Consider the following 23,222-nt stretch of genomic DNA (forward strand, 5'->3'; position numbering starts at 1 on the left):
ACTCGATTTCCAGTCACTTCTATTAGACTCGTAGTCCCTCTTCCCCCATTAAACTCTTTACCGTACTTAAAGGGTTAAGAGGACCACCCCTCCACACACCCCCACAACCTGCCTTCCATCCGGCTTGCTGGGCCCACAGGACCCGCAGGCTAGCTTTAGCTCGCTCCCTCGCCGCTCTCGGGAGTCTGCTGCCTTCTCTACTGCCCCCACCCACTCCGTCCTTCAGCCGGGAGGGAGCCTGCATGCCTGTCTAGACCGATCTATCACCCGCACACCAACAACACCCGCGAGAGCGCGGAGACCCTGCTCAGGTCCCCCTGGCCCGCACGGTTCACAGCGGACGGAGTCCAGCGAGCATGACAGCGCCTGCGAGGAAGGGGGTGAGGGTCCAATAAGAATCTGACCGCCCCGAGCTCCCTGCTAAGTCTTTCCCAGACCCTACCCACTGCGTTCGCACCAGCCCGGCTAGGCTACACGGGCACAGTCACAGCACTGCGCGCTGGGCAGTCCTATTTTTATCTTGTCTAATCCCAAACTGGGCGGGGAGCACAGGCGTCGTGCTTAGAGAACAAGAGATAGGCGAGGGAGGCGGGGAGGAGCAGCCAGGCAGCAAAGCCAGCTACAGCGAGTTAAAGACACAGTGGAGGCGACCGCGAGCAGGAAGAAAGAGCGGGCTGTGTGGACCTCGCGGCGACGCACGCAACGCGCAGCCCTGCGAAGTTATATTGGCCCGCCAGCTGTCCCTCACTGACCACCCCTCCCCACTTCCCAGCGGCACTCTCCGCAGCCCGGAGCGCGGGGGCCAGGGCTGTGTGGGAGGCGGAGGCCAGGCCGGCCTTGCAAAGGGCTGGAGAGAATCGCTAATGAGCTGTGCGGCCCATTGATCCAGAGAACACTTCCTAATTAACTCTCAGTCACCTACTGGTGACAGCGCCTCAAAGGACAGCGCTGATCGAGCCCAAGTCCAGACCTACCCGTCCAACGCCTGGTGACCGAACCTCGCGTGATCCCCTAACCACCGCAGGCAATTCTGTACGTGGTGTACACCCTCGCACTGAAGGCCAGCCACAGAGTAAACCTGGGCGGCATATTAATCACCCCTCCGCGTAGCTCTCTACACGACACAATCCAATCCAAAATAAACACCAGAGCCAACACTGCAACCAAGACCAGGTAACAAGTCGGAGATGGAGCGGGGAGGGCTGAGAAGCGAGTATTTCCCAAATGTCCACACACAAGCGTCTCTGAGGTTGACAATTAAAATGCCTTCCACACAAGCAATTCTGTTGGCAAAACCGAATCCAGCACCTTGTACAGGTCGATCTCTCCAGGTGCTGTCCATTTCCAACGCCACAGGAAGTGTCAGATGGCTAGAAATACCCAAGTCCGTCTACTCACCACCCACTTTCTGGGGTGGGCTATTTCCTCATTATTTTTAAAATCCAGATCCATTTTTAAAGATGTTCTTTTCGCCCAAGGGACTAACCTTAGAACCATACAGCAGTACTCCTCCCAAAGCCTTCTCTGAATAAGGGTGCGTGGAGAGGAGATTACAACAGTTAAAACCTCGGACTGTCTAGACTCAACCAGGCAGTACGAATACCTATTTGAAGAACACTGGTTTCTTTTTGAGGTTTGTTTTTAAATAAACATTACCCTCCTCCAGTTCCTTCTTCGCTTTCCCATTTCCCCAACCCCCATACCCTAGACGCCGGCGGCGCGCGCCTTCGCGCGCGGGCACTCACAACGTCTAGCTGGAGGTCGCAGACTTCTGGAAAAGATTCATTAACAGCAAATTAAGCCTCGCTCGGCCTAAAAGCAGACAGGCTCGGTCGTCTTCGGGACGTGGGTACATGTTCCCGAGAGCAATCGGGCAGCCAGAAGTCCGCCGGGACTACACGTGCCACTAGTCGCCCTAGTACAGGGCGCTCCTCCGCTCCCTTCGTAAACAGCAGGCGTCTGTCGCCACCGCCCAGAGCCCCCGGGTTGATGGTGGCTCTGCAGCGCAACCTCCCGCCTGTTCCAAGCGCTGGCCCAGTGCCGCCTCACCCTCCCCGCCTCAGCCGAGGATCGCGCCCGGTGCGCAAGTTCCTCTTTGCCCAGAGCCTCCGCGTCGCCCGCCCTCCGAGTGGGACCAACTTCCTCCGGCCGCAGACTTTCACACGCCCATCAGGGCTTCCCACCAAGCTCCCCAAAGCCCAGCAGAGAGCTGGGGGCGCTGCTCGCTTCCCCCCCCGCCCCGCCCCTGCTCCCACGCAAGCAGTCTACACCCGCTCTTGGGGGCTCAAAACTTAAAACCTACCCTAAGGACATCTTCCAAAGGGAGGTGGCAGGAGGTTGAATTAGAATCTTAAAAGAACATTTACAAAACAAAGCAGCTGACCTGGCAGGCGGGCGGACTGGCCCAGTCCGAATCTCCGGCTCTCCACCGATTCCTAGTAGTTATTTTTTTTTCCTCCTAAATCCACGCGATCCACGCTTTGGGGCAAGCCAAGAAAACAAAACAAAAAAAAAAAACAAACACAAAACCCGGGACTCCCCACCGGAGTTGCGCGACGACGGCAGGTAGAGCACGGCTCGGTCCGAGGCGCCCGCCGTGCACACTAGCGCACGCACAAGCCGTCGTTCCACTCGGAGGCACCATCGGCCCCTGGAGAGGCCAGACGAAGCGGCGGCGGCTGGGGGTTTTTACAGTTCTTTTCCGAGTCGAAAAAGAAAGCAGACGGGAACCCGCCGCCTCCCCTTCCTGCTAGCGAGGTAACGCTGAGCCGAGCTTCCCAGCTTCCAGCCCAGCACTCCCCCCCACCTCACCCCACCCCCCGCGCCTGACTCCGACGCTCGGCGACGACCGCGCTCCCGCGCAGACACACAGAGGCTGCAAACTTCCACTCACTGAACTCCCCGTCCTCCAAGCCCCTCGGGAGACGGCTGGTCCCCCGTCGAGTGCCTCCCTCCCCGATACCCACGCGGGGGACGCTTAGCTTGGCTGCATTTTTAATAACTTACAGCTCTGATGTAAAAACGAAAGCGAGCAAGGTAGCTAAACCTCCCGACGGGGGTCTACTGAAATCGGAGGAGAAACCCTCGCAGGGTGGGAGTCCCGAGGGACGGGGTCGGCTGCAGTCCCCCGCGCGCCAGCCCGCCCGCGGCCTCCCCGGGGAAAGGTGTTCCGGGCACTGACCTGAAATCCCCAGTCGGGAAGTAGGCAGGGAGCCTGCGATCCGGCGCTTTGAAGTTTTCCCCGGAGCCGAGTCCAGGCGGCGAGGAGGATCCGGGGGCGGCTTGCTGGGTGGGTAGACGTGTGCGGGGGTCGGAGGAGGGCGGCTACGTTAAGGAGAGGAGAAGGAGCCGGGCAGGGGAAGCGCAGCGAGCAGCAAAGTTTGCCTTCCCCGGGTGCCCGCAGCCCGCTCCCGGCGCCGCGCTCGCTCGCCTCCGTCTCCCTTTGCAGCCAGCCGGCTGCCCTCCGGGTCGGGTCGGCGGAGGGGTGGGCTCTGGGCCGCGTAGGGGTGGGGCGGGGCGGGGCGGGCTGCGAGCCTCCGGGCAGGTGGCGACGGCCCCGCGCGGTCCTCGGCTCCCGCAGCTGGACTGGGCTCGGTCAGCCTCAGCAGCTCCCGCGCCGCCGCCCGCGCTCGGGCAAGAGCCCCAGCGCCATGTTGACGGTTCGCCGCGAGCGCCCGCTCGGGCAGGGTGTGTGTGTGAGTGTGTGTGAGCGAGTGTGTTGGCCAAGTCGTCCCTGCGCGGCGACAGCGCGGCTCGGGCTCTCCGCCCGGCGGCTCGCGTGCTCCCCCTTCGCCACCGCCGCCCGCCTCGCTCCCGCTCTCGGTTCCGGCGCGTCTCCCCCTCGGCCGAAGAGCTCGGTCGCCGTTCAGCCCGGAGCGCGGCTCTGCCTCACCTTGCCGCTGGGAGCCCGGGCTCCGTCTGCCGCCGCACGCCGCGATCCCAACGCGTCCCCCCTCCCAGGTTCCCTCCTCTTCCTCCTCCCCCCTCCCTCCGCCCGCCCTCCCTCCCTCCCAACAGCCGCCTCCCCTCCCCCCCTCAGGCGCAGCGCTCGGGCGACAGCCGCCCGCCCGCCGCCGCCTCCAGCTCTCGCAAGTTTGAGCTCCCTAGTCTCGGTTCACCCTCCGCTGCGGCGCCTCCGCGGTGGGGTTTCGGGAGGGGGTGATTCCTCGGAAAAGGTTCGCCCGACTTTCCCCGGCCGTCACCGATTCCCACCCGGCTGCATTGGGGCCTCGCCACATCCGAACCCCGAACCACCTGGGTGGTAGTGTCGTGTCGTGTCCCCCCCCCCCCCCCCGGCCCGCACACACACTCCACCGTCCTCTCTGTCCCAGCTCAGGCCGAGTTAGCTATTGACGCCCAGTCGGGGTTCCCGTCCTAGGGGAGTGGAGACCGACTGGGGCGGCGGCGACGGCTGGGTTGGCCAAGAGATCCCCAGACCGAAGACTGGGGGGGGGGGGCGGAGGGGGCGGCTTCCCCTGCTGCGCGCCGAGACTCCCCTTGCTACCCAGAAGGCCAGTGGAGGACCGCAATTACCATAAAGCGCCTCGCACTCCTCTCAGCCAAAGCTGTCAAACCCCAGAGGCAGGCGCCACTGCCGCCACTCGCCACCAGCGCTGCGACCTCCGGGCCTCGCGTCCCCTCCGAGACCCAGCCCAGCAGAGCCTGAGTGCGCGTGGGCGTCCACCCAGCCCACCTCGCCCCTTCTTCCCAGAGGAGCCACTTCCCCTGCAGGCGCAAAGAGCTACACGTAAACACCACCACCGGCAACGGTGGCCGTTCTGCGTCCTAGCTCTCCGGACGTTTCAATTGTGTGGGAATCGTCGGAAGGGGGGTTGCTACTCCTGGGGGCACAAGGTGGTGGGAGGGCCGTAAAGGGAACTGGGATGCGCCTGAGTTCCCCCAGTTCTTGAGTATTTCCCGGTCCGGACCTCCGATGGCTGGCTGGAGGGTCTGCCCTCGTCTCTCACCTCGGCCTCGTGAGAGTATCTCCCGCGTTTTATTTTACTTGGCCAGGAACAACTTTTGGCTTCATCGTTCAGCACATAAATTTCCACTGGGTAACGTCGTGCAGATCCGGGCTCGGCGGCGGCGTACAGCCTGTGCACACAGCAGTTCAATTCAATTGACACGTATTGAGCTTCTACAGCGCACCCGGAGCAGCTCTGGGTGCCAGATGGGGGGGTGGGGTGGGGGGGACAGGCGAAAGGGGGAAGCCGAGAAGAGAGGTTCCGGCCTCCCCGGAGCGCAGAGCCTCAAGGGCGAACCCAACTCTACTTCGTGAAGCTGGCTGGAAGGGAAGTCAAGGCACCCAGGCTGGGGGCTGTGACACCGAGGCCAAAGTTGACCCTATTCGGTGGTTCTACGGGGTCTTTTGGTTCTGGGAAGGGGGTGGAGTATCTCTTCTGCCTAGGGACAGGATGGTGTGCAGGCTTGATGAGAACCAAAGTCCGAAATGGAAGTGGCTAGTAAACCCACGCGGAAAGTTTTTAAATATCCTAGAGCGTCTACATGCCAAAAAATAATCAAAAGCATCTCGAGTTGATTACTAAGTCAAGGTCAAGGCCAAAAGCATCTCTAGCTAGAAGATTTTCCCTTTTAAAAGCCAGGCCCACTACTGACTGTGGGACTGATATTAGGTACAATTTTATTCATTCTGTTTTAGTTCTCAGCCCATAGTTATAAAAACAGTCCTTCTCAAAGCAGAAGTGAAACATCTCTACCGTTTGAAACCCGAAACTTGGAGCAGAATTAAATCTTCATGCTCCAGAGCTGCTTGTAACAACTGATGCAAAAGACAGGCAGGCAGTGAGCTGTGCCTAGCCATGCTGGGCTGCTAATGCGTCCAGGACCCGCGCCTGCAGAATGGAATGCACGCCTTTTTCTTCCTGGTCTTTCTGGGGGATGGGTGTCTCTGAAAGCTAACCTACACATTTTTTTCATCTCCTGTAACAAGCAGAAAGACACCTGGACTATTATGCTGTAAAGCAATTTTTTATAAAGACGTTTTAAGGCTAGACATTAAAAGTTATTAGAGTGAACACATACGAGCTACAGACACAGCTGGGGAAAAGGCCGCTGGTTGTGTGTTGTAGCAACATTTCTTTTTGAAGCGACTCCTTTTATTCAAAACAAGTCTAAAATAACCGGGAAAGCTGGAGTTGGGTATTTGTGGGGTAAACTCTGAACGCGGTTCCAGGCAGAAAGGCCGCTGTGCGGCTGTGGGCTGGGCGGGAGGGCTGGCCTGGGCGAGCAGCAGAGCAGTGCCAGGCTCATCCGCCTCGGTTAGGCCGCACCGCAGAAGCCCTGGCTCGATGCCCAGCCACCTTCTCTCCCCCTCTTCTCACCTCCCAACTCTCCCAGGAACAGGCTTTTCCCAGAGTCCGAGTCACATTAACTGTCCAGAACTTTTGGAAAATCCAGGAGCCGAGCTCGGAGCCTGAGGCCTCTCCGAATCCTAGGGCCTCCCGGGACTGCTGACAAAGACGTCTGTTTGTCTAACTTTAAGTCCTAGAGCTAAAATGAATGGGAGGGGGTGCTGTAAGGGCGAAGGGGCCTTGGAGAGGGCTGACTGCTTGGGAAATTTGATGCTGGAGACAAACAGGCCAGTAAATTCGCCTTTGACGTAATTTGTGGCAGTCACCCCCTCTCCATTAAGGGCGTCTGTGGACTCTATGGTGTTCTCCAATGGGCTGGTGGGATTAAAGGCTTTCTCTACCATCTCCTAGGATGCATTTCCCAATTCCATGGGATTTTAAAAATATCTTATTAAGGGAGTACTAAGAGATGCACGCGCTGCTTGTGTGTGTCTAATTCACTGAGAATTAAAATGTGAGATCTTCCCAGGCCCCTAAGTGGAGAAGGATCACACCTATTGGCCTGGTTAGTCGAATTGTTGCCTGTGAAGAGAAAGCTGTCGAAAGGCAGTCCCATTTTGTGTCCTTACTCAGGGGGTTGCTACCAGATCCCAAAGCGGCGCCCCCCCCGGGGGGGGGCTACCTCAGATGCTCAAGGTCTGACTTGATGCTCCATGCTGGCAACTGCCCTCCTCCAGGTCCCTCTGAAACTGACCCAGGTGTCAGGCCACCGATATACCCTGACATTCGAAAGGGGAGGATTTCAATGAAAGTAGAGGAATAGATGGAGTGGACCAGCATGTGAGCGCAAGGGAAGGGAGGCCCCCTTAGCCAGCTGAAAAATAAATCAGCAAGGAAATGAGAGGTACTCCTCTGAGGTGGAGCTGCCAAGGCTGCCCCTCCCCCACCACCTCCAACTCCCCCACCTCCAAAAAAGGTCTTGTGATTATAACATATGGCTGGACTTCCGGATCCCAGGCCTTCTCCTGCTGCACATTCTAAGCAGGCTCTGAAACTGGGAAAGCAAATTGGAGCTTCTGGAAGCAAACTTGAAACCTGCCTGCCCTTATGCTGACTACAGACCTGCCATGCTTCTACCAGTCTAGCTACCCCTAGGCCTGGAGTAAGGCCCTGCATCCTGTCATGAGGTCCTACCTGCGATCAGGGGCACCGTAGGTTTCCAACTGTGTGTATGGTGGGGGTTCATTTATGACAGGTATGTGTAGAGTGGAAAGCCTAATTCTGTAGACGCCTCAGCTGGTGTTTGCTGGCCTATGGCACTAGATAGTGAAGTTATTGGAATAGGCCACACTTGAATGGTAAAAATGATACATTTTAGTTTATGTAATGAGGGAAGTATCCTGTTAATGTTAAAATGCTCTTTTAAAAACGTACGAATAGCTATAGTTACAGTTTCCAGTCAGGGACACCAGGCTTACCCAATGGCTGAGATGGGGGAAGGTGGGGAGACCAATCTAGCTTATGTTCCTGTCTTCCTTTCAAAACTCAAATGAAGTAACAATTGGAAGCCTATCCTTGACTCTAAGGATTTTACTAATTGTGAAATATTTAAAAAGAGCTGCCTTCCCTGGGCAGAAAACTGTTGGATTTGGGATTGGACAGGATAATTATCTTTGGAAAGTTCTAGGTTGTTTGGAGGTGGAAGGCCCAAAGAATAGAACCAACATGGTTCATAGAAACAACATTAGAAAATTCCTGGTCTAGGTGACATTTATGTCAGGCCCTGCACTCTGGAATCTCTACACTGCTGTTGCCAAAGGTTGACTGGGTGTTAACCAAATGGCATAAACATAAGGGGCTTTGGGGAGCTGCCTAGCCCCTCCATCAAAGCCCAATACTCCTGCAGATCAACCCTGATACTACCTCAAGGCCAGGGTTCTTGTTTAGCAAGGCTCTCTAGTGCAAATCTTACCCTGTTTGGGGACGGGGTAAGTGGGAGCATCAAGAAAGAGGGAAGCGGGTAGATAGCTGCTCTTGCACCTACCATAGCTGTTTCCCTCCCCAACCATTTTTAATTCAGCTTCTCTTCTCCTCTTCCTGGGGGTCACCTCGGGGAGCTTCCAAAGCTGCCATCAACAGTAGCTGACCTATTGTAAGAAAGGACTACAGGCCAGCAGATAGAAAAACACAACTAGTGTAGCTCGAAGCAACTGAGAGCCCTCGCAATACATACACACCCAAAATTAGGTCCAGAAGTGATTGTTGTGAGGTGGTGGTGACCGTGGGGTGATCGCGGCCAGGACCACAAGTCTGGGAATCTCAAATGGTTTAAGTTAATCTATGAACATTTTACCTGATTCCCTTCCTCCCTAAGGCACATTCTGCGGTGCCTTCACCCCATAACCTAGCATATCCTGCCTGTTAGCGACCCTACAGTCCCCTCCCCGTGCCTCCACTGGGGAAACAGGGATGGAGAGCGGTTTGCATAGCGAGGCTGTGGGGCAGCGGTGGGAGGAGGCTAATGCATAATGCACAGCGCCTGGAAGCCTGGCCATTAGCGGCCTGTCGGTGACACAGACAAACGACTGAGAGGGAGGAGATCCAGCAAGCTCTGGAGTTTAAATATACCAGCATGGAGGGGAAACGCCATGATTTAAAAGTGTGTGTTTGCAGACACCCGCATATATTTTAATGATTTCCAGCAGGCTGCACGTCCCTGCCTTGCATCCTGCCTGCCACCCCACCCCCCCAAACGGAAGATATGTATAGAAGAGAGGATGAAGGTAGAGGTTTCAAGGAGAGACCCAGTGACGGTTTGGGGAGGAGATGAAGTGAAGAGGTCGGTAAATAGGGTACTGAGAAAAAGAGGCCTTGGGAAGCTGTCTAAGCCAAAGCCATACGGGTTTTTGTTTGTTTTTGTTTCTTTTTTTTTTTTTTAAGAAACCTGGGCATGGTGCCTTCCAGCTGGAACTGGACCCTCTGCACTATACAAGAAAGGCCTAAGGAAAAAAAGAAACTCTGTCACCCTTCTTTCCTCCAGGACCCCACATTTTTGAATCTTCCTATTTTACTGACAATCCAGAGACCTCCTTCTTGCCCGTTTAACACACCAGTGTTTTTTAGCAATTAAGGCGAGAAGGGGGTGGGGATAAAGATAAGCCAATTTTTTTTCCGCCATGCAAGTGTGAAAGATAAGATAAGGCTAAGCTGGGGCAAAGCGGCTGCTTACAACCTCCCCTCCGCGATTTTGATCGGTCACTTATCTCGAAAAAAAATGCTCCTCTCGAAAACTGCATCAAAAAAAGAAAGAAAGAAAGAAGGAAGCCAAAGGAAAGCATTTTCATTTGGAAATGACATTTAAAAAAAAATCCACCTCCTTTCCACCAGCAACCCCTCTCCAATGGCCAGGACCCCCAGGAAAAGTCGCACCTCTACTGCGGGGTTTCAGGCTCTCTCGTGGGTGGGTGGGGCGCAAAATTTCTAGTGTAATTAAGCTGAGTAAAACCAGGGATGCGTGATGAGGATTTCATCTGCGTCCGACACAAGCTTGAAAGGCAGTTTTCTTCTCTAAGTTACGGGTCTATGTTTGTGTTTTCACCATCAAGCCGATGTGTTGAAACTAAACAGGTAGCTAGATTTGGGAAGGTCATATAACTATGTCAACAATGAGGTGGCTGTTAATTGGAAATAAGAAGAAACTCTGCTGGCTTTCACAAGCCCGGTAAAGGGAGGAAAAGGCAGCTCAGACCCTGAGAACTCCCAGCTAAACTGGACTCTCCCGGAGTTTTGGCAATCCTTTTCTCCTCACAGGGATCTCACTGAGGGATTTTCGGAAGACTTTCTATTTGTTGAAGGTTTTGGTATTGAAGTTCCTGCACCCAGGACGACCTGCAAATTCCCCCATCCAAGTGCTGGCCCCAGATCTCAAGCGGCGAAGGAGGCCGGTCCCTCAAGTCAAGCTCAGCCTTTGCCCACCACCGGCTCAGGGGTCTCATGCACCTTCTCCGCTCGGCACCCTGGAAGCCCGCTCGGGGCCAGGCTCCAGGACCCAAAGCCCAGGGTCAGCCGCAGCCGGATTGTCCCCAGGGAGCCGAAACCACCGGTCGGGGGAAACCCCTCCTCTTGCCCTTCCCCGAAAAGCCTGGTCGCGGCGTCAGCGCGGAGCGAGCGGGCATCTGCTGACAGCCGGGCCTCTCAGGAGGCCCACACGCGTCCCATTAGTCAGCTCGAGTTCCCCTCGGGCGAGCCGTCTGGCACGGCCTCAAGGCTCGGTTCGGGCAGGGAGGGGGTGCGGGGCCGCAGCGAGCTCCTCGGGGCCTGGCCCGACTTGGTTCCGCGTTCCTGGACCCGTGGGGAAGCTGAGGCGGCGGGCCAGGCCGCTCCCTGGCGGGCTCCCGGCGCCGAGCTGCGCTTCACGTGCCCGCCATAGCCGCGGCGCGGCAAGGAGGGGCTGGGAGGCGAGCGGCCGCTCGGGCAGGGTCCCCGACCCCCGCCTCCCTGTGGGGGAGCTGGGCGGGGACCACCCTGAAGCCCCGCTCTCTGCACAAGGTGAAGGCGACGTCGCCAGACACCCAGAGGCTCTGAGGGCGCCGCTCCGAGAGCTGCGCGGCGGCGGCGACAGCCAGGGGAGGGTGCTCCTCGCGGCCGCGCCGGGAACTTCCCGGCCGCCCCGCCGCCGCAGTCACGGGGACCGGAAGCCCTCCCGCCACCCCGAAGGGCCTGCTCTGGCCCCCGGGGCAGTTCCAGACGGGAGCTGGCCGCCCCTCACCCCAGATCTCTCCGGGCTCCAGGCGGCTGTCCGCACCCTGGAATGCCCCCCTTTAAGCACGGAGGACCCTTCCCGGGAGGCGTCCGCTGAGACGCCCCTCAGTCACAAGCACCAACGCGCCTCCCCCCCCCCCCGTCCCCCGGCCCCGCAGCTGGGACCGGAGGGGCGCGGAGCCGCCACTCCGGCCAGGCAGGAACACCTGCTCCGGGCCCTGCAGCTGGGCGCGTGGTGCGGGGAGAGGCTGCCTGGTGTCGTGTACAGAGAGTACGGAACAGAAAATGGGGCTCCAAAGCAGTGGGGTAGCATCCTCCCCTGGTTCCTCCTCACTCGGGCGGTCAAACCCACAGCCCAAAGGCTTGCTGAGGGCACTGCTCTCCCTGAGGGGCTGAGGGCAACAACACCTGAGATCCAGCTTCTGGCCTTAAGAGGTTGTTTCCAATCACATGGGGCAAAAGGCAGTTGTGGGGACCGTCCCCAGTGTCCACCCCCGCTCTTCAGCACGGACACTCAACCGCTCCCCGCATTCTCGCCTCGTGCCGCGGACGGCAGTAGGTCGGGATGGCACCAGCATCTCCCCCCCTTTCCCGAGGGACAGAGAGTCTGGTACGGACCTCCGGCTTTGCCAGTGCTCGTCGGGGAGGGCCAAAGGGTCCTCCCCATCTTCTGGATGCCCGGGGTCGGGCGGTGGAGGCAACCTGCGTGGCTGTCCCAGCCTCACCCCGCCCCCGGCCGGCCCTCTCCGACTTCCCTGGCCCAGGGCCCGGCCGGGGAAGGCGTTGTTTTGCCAGCGGGAGCGCAGCGAGTGCGCGGAGAAAAGCCACCCTGCTCTAATGAGAGTGCACACAGCGCTGCAGCGAGGAGGAGGATTACCCGGCGGGCGGGCGGGGGAGGGGAGGGGAGCGGGGCCGGGGCCGCGGGCGGCGTGTGCGGCGGCCCCGCGGGCCCGGAGTCCCCGCCTGTCTGACTGCTAATCGCACGCTTTCTGCTGTTACGGAGGCAGGCGGGAGCTGGCGGTCGAGCCCAGCGCCGGCGACTCGGCGGGTGACACGGAAACATGGCGCAGCGCCCCTCCCCCGCCCGCCCTCCCCGCGCTCCCGCCTCCCGCCTCGCACTTCCTCCCGCCCGCGCGGCTTTTGCAGTTCTAATGCTCTGCTTTCGGCCTGGCACCATTACGCTAGCAGACGCTTCTCTGCGGCCTCGCGCGTCTCTTTCCCCTTTGTTTTCAGGGTCTATAGAAAAGGTTTGCTTTTCTATAGAGCTCTCTCGTTATACCAAACTTGTGGTGGCAACGGAAGGCAGTGCGGGCGGGGAGGGGCCAGGGGATTTTGGCAGCAGCAGACCCGAGCGTGGTGGAAACTTCTCTCGCAGGGTTCCCCGCCACTGCCTTCCTATCCCCACCCCCACTGACAGACCAGTCGCCCCGTCGACGCTTCTCTCTTGAGAGGCCCCAAGGCTCCAGAAAGGAGGCCTGGGACTATGACCACAGGCCTTCGAAGAGACGAGGGTTCGTGTCTGTGACCCCAGACTTTTGGCACTCAGTGACCTTGCTCCTTGGCTGCTTTTACTTGACTTGGCTTTCCTTTGGTCATTCTGGGCCCTGTGTCTTGGTCGGTGGGTAAAGAAGAGGAGCGATGTAAAGTGTTTAGTGTGTGGTTCTTATTTGTAAAAGGCTCGCTGTAATCCTATCCTTTCCTGTAGGCCTCCTTTATCGGGTCGACTACAAGAGGGGAGCACCCACTCTAAGGACAAACGACAGAAAAGCTACTGCTGGTGGCTGGCCACCTCACCCACATCCACTCAGCGGGCCCCCCTGGGAAGACCCTGCGGAGACGAGGACCAGAGAACTAGCTCCCTCGGTTCAGGAGACGCCAAACCTTACTCTCTCTAGGCGAGAAATCCTGAACAACCCCCTCCTCCCAGGGCGCACTCCCCAGGCCCAGACCCACGCATATGTTGTGGCTTTCTGCACCGGAGCTGCTCAGGCGGCAATTTTTTAAGCCTGCAATTAAGCGAGGCGTCGCCGTGTCCTCTGCTAGTGTCGATCCTGTCAGTCGCACATGGCCTTGGTGCTCCGGTCCGAGGCCCCGCGATTAGTCACAGGCTCGCTTTGCTCCTTCCCTAATCCGCCTCTGCAGGCAGCCTGGGGACGCGGCCGACTAGGCGGCGCTGGCAGGGAGCCACCGCACGCGGGGCGGGCCTCCTGGTTAGTGCCAGCCCCACTGCACCCGAGCCAGCGCGGGCCCCGAGGTGCGGGATTGACGCCCCCCCCTTAACGCCCCCTGGTGGGGCGCCGGCGTCCCTCCTCCTCCCGCCCCTCTCCTGGGCCTGCGAGATCTATTTGTGTGGTGTCATTTGCATAAAAATAGGACAAGTGTTTCAGTGCGTTCGAACGCGGGAGGCGAAATCCTTATTGATGTGTCTGTGTGGAGCCTCCGGTTGTCGGAGCAGTTTGATTTAGGGTGTTTGTGTTGCCTTCTACGAGAAATAAGAGGAAATCCTGTGCAACGCTTCCCGCGGCCAGGGCCCCCTGGAGCATCCCCCCCCCCTGTGCGGCTGGGAGTAGTGTACGGCTTGGGCCCCAGCATACCAAGTCTGCAACGGGCAGGTTGAGGGCCAGGCGGGCGGCCTATTATGACTCATAAAACCGGGCAGCCTAATCACCAGCTGCCAATCCATTTACGTGTGGCGCTTCCAAATGCACCCTTCTTCGTCCAGGCCGGGCCTCCCGCGGGTTCGCCGCGGACACGGCTAGAATCTCCCAGTGGAAGCTAACCAAGCGGTCGTTCCTTCCCGTCGGTAGCCCCGTTTCTCCTCCTAGGCGACCCCCGCTCTCTAGGCCTCTGCACCTCTTTCCAGCAACTCCTTAGCTTGGACAAATAGCTTGGGAGGGCGCCGGCCTCTCGGAGCCAGTAAATCAATCATTAACTCCCTAGCGAGGCCAGGTCAAGGGAGGCGGCGGTGGCCAGAGCCCAGTGCGTGGGACAAGAGCAAGGCCCCCAACCCTGGGTTGAGTGCCATACCCCGCGCCAGCGAACAGGATGCTTGAGGACAGCTCCTGCAGGCCTTCCCTGTCTCCTCCAGAAGCCTAAGCCCGCTGGGCCTTTCAAGCCGCACCGTGCCTCGCCGGGCAGGTTGGGTTACTGCGCAGCCCCCTGGCTTCGGGCGTCGCAGCCTGCTGTCCCCAAGAGAGTGTGCCGCACCAGGGCAAGTACCCCGGATCCAGCGGGCCTTCATGACTCTGGCTTTGCCAACCTAGCCAATCAGGTGGACCTGTCTCCCGAGGCAGCCCCCTTGGAGCCCTCGGTGGATTTGGCACGCAACGGGTTAAAAAGCCCCAGTTCGCCCTGGCTCCTCGGTTGCACAGAGGAAATGCTGATCAAAGTGCCTTACGGGGAAGGAAACACACGCACACTCGGGGCTTGGGGTCGAAGGAGAATGACTGGAAACGACTCCCGAGTAGCCCGCCTCGAGCCGCTTCCCACACTCCCGGCAAGGCGGCGGCGGCGGCAGCCCGCAAGATTCACCCCGCGAAGCTCTGCGTGCAGGGCCTGGGGAAGGAGGAGGGACAAGGGGGCGGGAGGCGAGCCCGGGCTGCGCGCCAAGAGGCCCGGAGCCACAGATTAGTCACCGCTCGGCTCGGAGCTCACGGGTGCGCCGGGGAAAGGGAGGGCAGGCGGCGGCCCAGCTCAGCCGGCTCCCGGGGCCTCGGCGCCGCTACCCCCACCCCCACCCCCGCGTGCGCCGGGCGAGACTCTCCAGGACTCTCGCAGCGGAGATCCACTTGTCAGTTCAAGGGCAGGACAGAAACTGCAAGCTGAGTCTTGCGAACAGGAAATTTCTCATTGACAAGGTGCTCCGCGCCCCCCTCGCATCTCATCTCCCCCCCGTCCAACCCCGGCGCGCAACACAGCTTTAAAACAAAACCAAACCCCAGCGCGAGCAGCCGGCGTGTCCACTCGGCCTCAATGGCGTTGGCGTCCCCCGCCCCTTAGAGTCCCAAGCCCCGGGCCAGCACACTGGCTCAGCCGATAGCTTCGGCTAGGGGCCCCACGGAAGACATAATCATCTCTGCAGGACCCGAGTCGGGGCGCCGGGCCCCGGAAGCTCTGCGCCTTCTCGGGGAGTTAACCCGGCCGACGAGCTTTGCTCTGGGTGGCCGCCGGGTCAGCACGGTCTGCGGGGAGGAGGAGCTGGGCGGCTGCAGCGAATATCGCTGCGGGATCCTGGGAGAGCTGCGAGCTCGGCCTGGCAAAGTTCCTGTGGAAACTCCATGTTTTGAAACTCCAGCGGCGTTGCGGAAGGAGGGGGAGAGGGGAACGCGCCGAGCGCCAAGGGCGGCCAGCATCCGCCTGGCACTCCGGGGGAACCTCTCTCCCCAGCCCACCGCACGTCTGCAGGGCTGGGAGGGCCGAGCCCCTGGAGCAAAGTCTTTTGTGTAGTCCCCTTTTTCCTCCGCTCTCCAAGGGAAATTCATTAACCCGTTTTATTTACTGAGACGAAGGCAGCCTTTTTAGGGGCCCTGATGTGCAGGGTAATTTCGTATTTGACACGTGTAAATACTTAGTACTTTCAGGTAAGGTCAAATTATTTATCATCTTAATTTATATTTCAATAGGCCTACAATTTAGAGTCGAGAAATGCCTCCTTATGAATCATTATGGTCTATTAGAGGAACTAATGTCTAAACAGCACTATTTGGGAGGGAATCACTTATGTTGACATTTAAATGGCTCTTCAATAGTTAAAAAAAAAGACATTCGAGTGCCTTTGATTAAATATACAATTTACAAAACCATCAGCAAAACCATCAGGGCTATAAATTCTAGGGATTTTTATTTTCAATTTTCCCAAAGTCTTTCAGGATATATATGTCATCTCCTATGGGAAAAAAATATATAAATTTCTGACAATTCCACCCCCCCACACACACACACAAGCTAAAGTCTTATCAAGGGCCCCAGATCCTGTATCTTAGTGATAGACTTAACCACTTTTTAGCACTATTGCAGGTAATTTGTAAAAGCAGCTTACCTGCCTTGCTGAAAGCCAACTATCCATCCTGATGTCACCACAGCGCCCAGAACAACCTGCTGATGCTTTAAAGTCACCTCTATACCTGCTAATATAAACACCAGTCTCTTCCTAGCTGTCTCCTGTCTCCAATTGTAGAAGGCTCCATTATGACTCTGTAGTGTTACTTTCTCCTCTGACACATCTTTCAGGGCCTCAGATGGCTCCATATGTGTCTGTTTTCTAAGACCAGGCTAACATCAGAGATCTGCCTGCCTCTGCCTCCTTAGTACAATGATTAAAGGCCTGGGCCACCACACCAGGCTCATTTCCTTCCTCCCATTTGCTGGTTTCCAAGTTTTTTGTTTGTTTAGAAAAGCATAGGATTCTAAACAATGTAATTAATTGTGCATCAACCATTTGGAAGAATGAAGAGCTGTGCTCTGTTTGGGAAGCTGGCAGGGTCTGTGGTAAAGAGAGAAACACACCTGGCTATGTGCACGGTTATGTTGCAGTTCTTGTTGTTTTTTAAAAAAGAGTGGGTTAGGGAGCTTCCCCTGGGGGTGGGTCACAGACCTCCAGCAGTGCCTATGTTCCAAATTTAGTTGCATAAACTATTCTGTGCTTTATTCAGGAAAACTTAATGTTACATCTTGCAGCTGCCAAAATATGTGTGTGTGTGGGGGGGAGTCCTAGTTAGGTTACACAAACTGGTTTCAATTCCTGAGCTCAAGCAATCCTCCTGTATCAGCCTTCCAAGCAGATTTACAGGTACAGACAGTTAGCATATGACTTCCTATCAGCTTAGGGAAATGGTCCTTGTTTGTGCCCAAGTTCTTGGAACTTCACTATCTAATACATCATCATTTATCACATTATTCTAGCCGTCCTCCCTAGGTATCCCACAGAAAGTACTGGGAACCAGACACCTCCTTCATGCTGAGTCAGGGAGTCTTTGCTCTGGTTTTCCAGACAGTGTCTACATAATCCTGGAACTCACCATGTAGACCAGACTGGCCTCAAACTCATAAGAGATTTCCCTGACTCTGAGTGCTAGAATCAAAAGTGTGTGCCACCACCCAGTTTTTTCAATCCTTGTCTTCCTTAACTTCCCAGAGGCACTTAGCACCACCTTAACCCCAATTCTCAACTGCTCCCTTTTATTGGCTTCCTGGTGGCAGAATATAGGGGCATTTTTTTCCAGACTGAGAGTCCCTTTCAGTTTCTTTCTGGGCTCTTGTCTCTGCTCCTCCAGTGGTCTTGGGCCTGGATACTCTCCCCCACCCCTGACAAATTTCATCCCCATTTATGGCTTTAAATACCTCTCACTTGGTGATTTTTGGTTTGTTCTTTCCCAAGTTCCAGGCCCCCATATCAAACTGCAGACCAGCTAGCTCACCTTGGCACCCATATTCAGCTTAGTAACCACAGCTAACATTTGCACGGTGGTTTTTAGGTAACCAAGCACACAATATAAATTGTCTATGAATTCTTGCAATTTTTCAGTAAAGCAGGTAGTCACTATCAACAGAAGTAAAGGACTTCAGAACACTCACAGGAATTTGTGACAACAGGATACAAACATAGGCAGTCCTCTGTCCAGAGTCCCATATTCTTAATCACCCCACACACACACTACACAGCCATACACAAAATCCTACACAAGAATAAGTCCCCTCCTTCACCTTCTACCTTGCTTCTCTGCAGCACTCTCGTAAATACAACTAATTGTACTTTTCAGTATTCTACCTAAACTTCAACTTTTTTCAGTAACTATAGGCCAGGCCAACGCATTCTCTTGCCTGGATGACCCAGGGTTTTAATTCCAGGTATCGTTTCTCATGTACCCCCAGCCCATTCTCCACAGAGCAGCTAGAAAGGCCTTTTTGTAAGGTGTCGCATCTGGGCTTTGTGGTGAGCACCTGCAATCTCAGTATTTAGGAAGTAGGAAAGATCATGAATTCAAGGCCAGGCAAAATCAGGTTTCAAAAGATGAATCAGCCAGGTGCTGGTGAGATGGCTTATCGGCTAAAGGTACCTGTTGCCAAGCCTAACAGCCTGAGTTCTAGTCCCATGAGCATCGTGGTGGAAAAAGAGAACTGACTTCTGAAAGTTGTCCTCTGACCTCCACATTCAGCCTGTGCTGCACGTGCACTCGGGGACATACATGTAAATAAGTGAATTGGAAAAACTAAAAGCAAACGGCATGCCAAATATCACTACCTTCATTAGTTCCTGCTACATTTGAAACAAATCTCAAACTTCTTAGGCAGGTGTGTGGTCACATCTGTAACATCAGTAGTTGGGAGAGGGAAGCAGGAGGACCTCTAGTTTCAGGTCAGCCTGAGCTACATATCGAATTCCAATCCAGGTTGAGCTGCGTGGTGAGGTCATGTCTCTAAATAACAGACCAACAAACCCGAACTTTCTGACCTAGCAACTTGTCTTCTACTTGTTTCACTGCTTGCCGCAGTCTGCCTCATCATCTGAGCAGGCCTACTGGCAGCCCTGAATAAGCTCCTTCTGTTGTTAGCTTTCTAGACTGTACCCTCCTAGCACACCCAGACTATGTATAACTTGATTACAAATCAAGGAGTAAGCTGAGAATGGCGATGCACTCCAGCTGGTGTTACATTGCTAGACCTTGCCACAAAAACAAACAAGGGCCGAGGATGTCACTCACTCGTTACAATGCCCTGATTTCTACCCCTAGCAACCCCAGCAATACACTTTTAAAAAAATTGGGTGTGGCACACTCCTGTAATCCCAGAACTCTGGAGGTGGATGCTGGAAGATCAGAAATTCAAGACCCCTTTAACCTCAGCACTTCAGAGGCAGAGGCAGGTGAGTCTCTGTGAGTTTGAGGGCAGACTGGTCTACAGAGCTAGTTCCAGGTCAGTCAGGGTTACAAAAAGAAACAACTCTGTCTCCAAAAAAAAAAAAAAAGGCAACAATAACAAAAAAGAAGAAGAAAAGAAAGATTCAAGGTCATCCTCAGTTGCTTAGAAAGCTGGGAACCAGCCTGGGCCATTAGAGACTCTGTTTCAAAAAACAACAACAAAACAAAAACCCGTTTGATGGTGCACTTAGGAGGCAGAGGCAGGCGACACAGCCTACATAATGAGTTCCAGGCAGGCATGAGGAGACTCTGTCTCAAAAATAAAAATGAAAAAAAAAAAGACTGAATGCAACATAAATGAATGAATGATTGAATGCCTGATACATTGTTATTCTGTATGTAGCACAGGCTGATATTTGAAGCAAGTTCAAGAAAGCAAGACAGCTGCAGGGGTGGTGCTAATGTGCAGGGAGTGGATCTGTGCTTCTGGGGAAGACTGAGGCAGAAGTAATTAGCTAAGTCAAGTACTAGGCAAGAAGAGGTAATACCGTCTGGAAAGACCCACGGGAGCATGAGATGAATATAACACAGCTCTTTCTTGGTCAGAGGAGCCAAGTGACTTACTTGGGTTCACATGTTTCTGGAAGATCCCTAGGAGGCCCCTTAGTCTTCCCAAGTGCAGAATATCATCCCCAGGAGGTGACATCAGGAGCCCTTAGCCAAGATCAAGACAAAATCCCTTTAGTATTCCTTGCCTATTGCTGATCACTGAAGACAGGGTCTAACTGTATAGCCCAGGATTACAGGTACACACCACCACGCTCAGCTAACTCAGCTGTTACCTGGTGCCAAAAGATGTAGGCTCTTCTCCTCAAGACGCTCAAGGTCCATCACTGTGGGCTCTGGTCACAACTGGCACTGGGCCACTGAGTCTTTTTCTCCCAGTTCCATGCCTTTGACCGCCTAACAGGAACTATGTCACTGTGCTATATTCCATAGCAAGCAAGTCTGTTTGAATATTTCGTACAGTGTAAAAATAGCTACTGTTTATTGAGGACCTTCACTCCCTTCCAGTTCTTTACTAGGTATATTTCCATGCAATCTCGATTATGCCCCCTAATAACCCTGTGGTTACACACTACCATCTACTTTACAGCTGAGGAAACTAAAGCTCTTAGAACTGTCCCTCGTCCCCCCTAAAAAACCCCAAACCTATATATGGCTAATCTAGGAACATGTGGCCACAGGGATTCCCCTAACTTCACACCCCTCTGGCCCGCTACATAGAGTGAGTACATGGCTTCTCAGTCAAGCATCTGCACTGTTTCCGCAGACCAAGTGCTTCTGGGACCAAATCCTATGCAGCTTCTCCATTCGCATCTTTCTTGGGTCATCCTGGCCACTTGCCAACTACAGTAAATATCATACAAGGCATTTCTTTGCTTTCAGCATCAGCAGGTGTCAACTGATCCATCCTGCCCACCATGGGAACCTGAGCAAATGTAGCTCCATGAAGAGTGAAGAGTGCCTTCCTCCCGGGAAACTCAGACAAAGCCAACAGACCCTGGAATGGAGTCGGAAAAACCTCTCTATTCTCCTTCCTGGTGCTACTAAACTGTGGCTCAGTAATGAATGATATTACGACCTGTTTTGTCCTTTCCTACTCCTGGGTAAGTGTCTTGGATTTTGAGCTTCCACGGACATCACTCTTGGAGCTGGCTGGACCAGATCCAGCTTACCAATAGAGCACTTACTGAGCATATGTGAGGTCCCTAGGTTCCATTTCTAGCCCTGCAAACAAGCAAAAAGTTCGCATCACTACTGCTACAGAGAGAGAGAGAGAGAGAGAGAGAGAGAGAGAGAGAGAGAATATGGGAAGGGGTCCCCATGCCCCTTCCACCCAACTCCTCTCCTGAAGCTTTTGAGATCTGGGGAGCAGATTAACTTTCTTCAGTTTCCTAAGGGCTTTCTTTCTGTCTGCCAAACACAATATACACTGATCTCATTCCTTATAGAAAACTACAATCACCATTTCACAGATGAGGGAACGAAGGCCTAGAGACTAAACATACCCTACCCGTTTGCTTGGATACTCACTACCTGATTCCCCAAAACCCAGCTGCTACCCAAATCATTGCTTCCCCTGTCCTCATGGTGGGACATGGGCAAGTAAATGTCATACTTTCTAGGACCAGTGGACAGCGAATTTCCTGGGCTCATCACAAACAGGCTCTGATGTCAATGTCCTTCACTGCATCCTGCCATGCAAATGATGTCCCCTAAGGACATCATTGTCCTGCAGTGAATTTATTTGCCTGGTCCCTAGGAGGAGCCTTTTTTTTCCTCCCGTGGCATGAAAAGCCAAGGATGAAGCTGGCAGAAACTCCAGAATGAAGGCTGAATGCTTTCATGGGTTCAGTGCCAGTGGCTACACTGGGACCTTCCTGGCCTGCTTGCTGGCACAGAGAATTTGGAGGAGAGATCAATCTTGAAGATAATTTAGCTTCTCTCTTTTTTGAAGTAGCCATGGTCCTCTTCGCTAGGTCTGCTGGCAATGATTAATGCTGCATGCTTTCTCCCCTCTCCTCTGCTTCTTCCTTTCTTTAGGGTTTATTTTCCAACCATTGCCACAGTTTCTTTTCAGAGCAGAGTAAATAAATATTCAGAGTATAATGGCAGAGCAAACCCCTCGTGCTGCTCTGACAGAGCCCCAGGTGGCAGATGGTACCAGATTACTCCTAGAGGGTACTGCTACTGTTTATAGAGTTCAAGGCTAACCCGCCACTGCCGTCAATTGAAGCCTAATCCTTTAATTATTCTCAAAATGCCAAAAATAAAGATTGCAAGGAAGGCAATTAATAGGATCATACGGTGTATTCCTCATTTGTAATTATATATTATTATTTTTCTCCCTACTTTGTTCCAATAATGATTTAAGGCCGCTTCCAAAGATACACAAACCCAAGCAAAGATAAATAAAAGGAGTGGGATGTGAATTACAATGTCATGCCTGCTCGAGACATCTTTGCCCCACTCCACATAATAGAGCTGAATTCATAACGCCTTTCAAAAATGAGGTAATTTAGTTCTTTCAGTGGCAACACTAGGCTCTTTGTCAAGAGAAAGGGTGTCCCGCAGTCTGGAAAGGACTCGGAAAGGACACGGGGTCTGTTCTGTAAGGCTGGCAATATCCGTGTGTGAGCTTAGACAAGCTGTTTGTGTTGGTAGAACAAAATACCTGAGATTGAACATTTTATAAAGTAAAGAGGTTTATTTGGCTCATAATTCTGGTGCCTGGAAGCTTCCAACAGCATGGCATTGGTGTCCTCACGAGGACCCCAGGCTGCATGACAACGTGGCAAAGAAGCAGAGAGGATAGTAGCTACATAAAGAAGGGGACAAGAGAGAGTCAGGTAACGACTTTTGCTTTGCAACAACCCAGTTTCAAGCAAGCTAATCCACTCCACTGAGACTTGCATTAATCTTTTTAGGATCCAGTCACCTAATCACCACTCACCAGATCACACCGCCTAAAGTTGCCACCACCTTAACACCGCTGGAAAGCAAGCTTCCAGCATGTGAATCCTTGTGTGTGTGTATGGGGGGGGGGGGTTCACACCACGCTTAAGTCATAGCATTCACCCTCTCTGGACACTGGACTCTGGGATCCCCACAGGTCTCCGTAAGTCCTGGAGGTGCCCCTGGATGTGGTAGGCAGAAACCAGCAATGCTCCTCTAGCATGAGGGCCCCCTGTAAGAATCCTATTCAAGCCAAGCGATGGTGGCACTCGCCTTTAATCCCAGCACTCGGGCGGCAGAAACAGGCAGATCTCTGTGAGTTTGAGGGCAGCCTGGTCTACAGAGTGAGTTCCAGGACAGTCAAGGCTACACTGAGAAAAGAAAAAAAGAAAAAAAGAAAGAAAAAAGAATCCTGTTAAGAAACCACTTCCAGGCCCCAGAAGTACTCTCTTTCATCTTTTGCTCTCTGTGTCTCACCCCAATTCCTGGGTGACCCAAACAGTAGAACTTGAATTGTCTCCTATTTTGTGGCAATGATTCCACTTCCAATCCTTAGGCCAGAAAGGCATGAAGGAAGGTCCCCGGGAAGGAGCAAGGTCCTGCAGTTTAAGCAGTGCTGTTGACTTTAGAGGCCCCTTATCTCCTCTTCACTCCCATTAACCACATCTTCCACTTTGAAATCCCAAGCAGCACCTAACACAAAGCTTAGCCTATCACTCCATTAAAAAGACTGATAGGAAGCCAGGAGTGGTGATAACACACCCATAGTCCC

The 23,222-nt window shown here is 54.5% G+C and overlaps 1 protein-coding gene across 8 annotated transcripts in view; it reads right to left on the reverse strand.

The window, feature by feature from the left end:
• Positions 1–23,222, reverse strand: part of Bcor (BCL6 corepressor) — a 121,339-nt gene that overhangs the window by 39,400 nt on the left and 58,717 nt on the right. For 2 of the 8 annotated variants that reach the window (XM_087902501.1, XM_087902500.1), the window contains exon 1: positions 3,182–3,909. The exons of 2 other annotated variants lie outside the window; for them this stretch is intronic. The gene's annotated coding sequence lies outside the window, so the exon portion shown is untranslated. Of the gene's footprint in view, positions 1–1,745; positions 1,871–2,383; positions 2,519–3,181; positions 3,910–23,222 lie in introns of those variants that run through there. 4 more of the 8 variants (XM_087902503.1, XM_087902502.1, XM_048461316.3 and 1 more) reach the window with 3 other exon arrangements.

This window comes from Myodes glareolus, chromosome X (genome assembly GCF_982192425.1).
Source record: "Myodes glareolus chromosome X, mMyoGla1.1, whole genome shotgun sequence".
NCBI lineage: Eukaryota > Metazoa > Chordata > Mammalia > Rodentia > Cricetidae > Myodes > Myodes glareolus.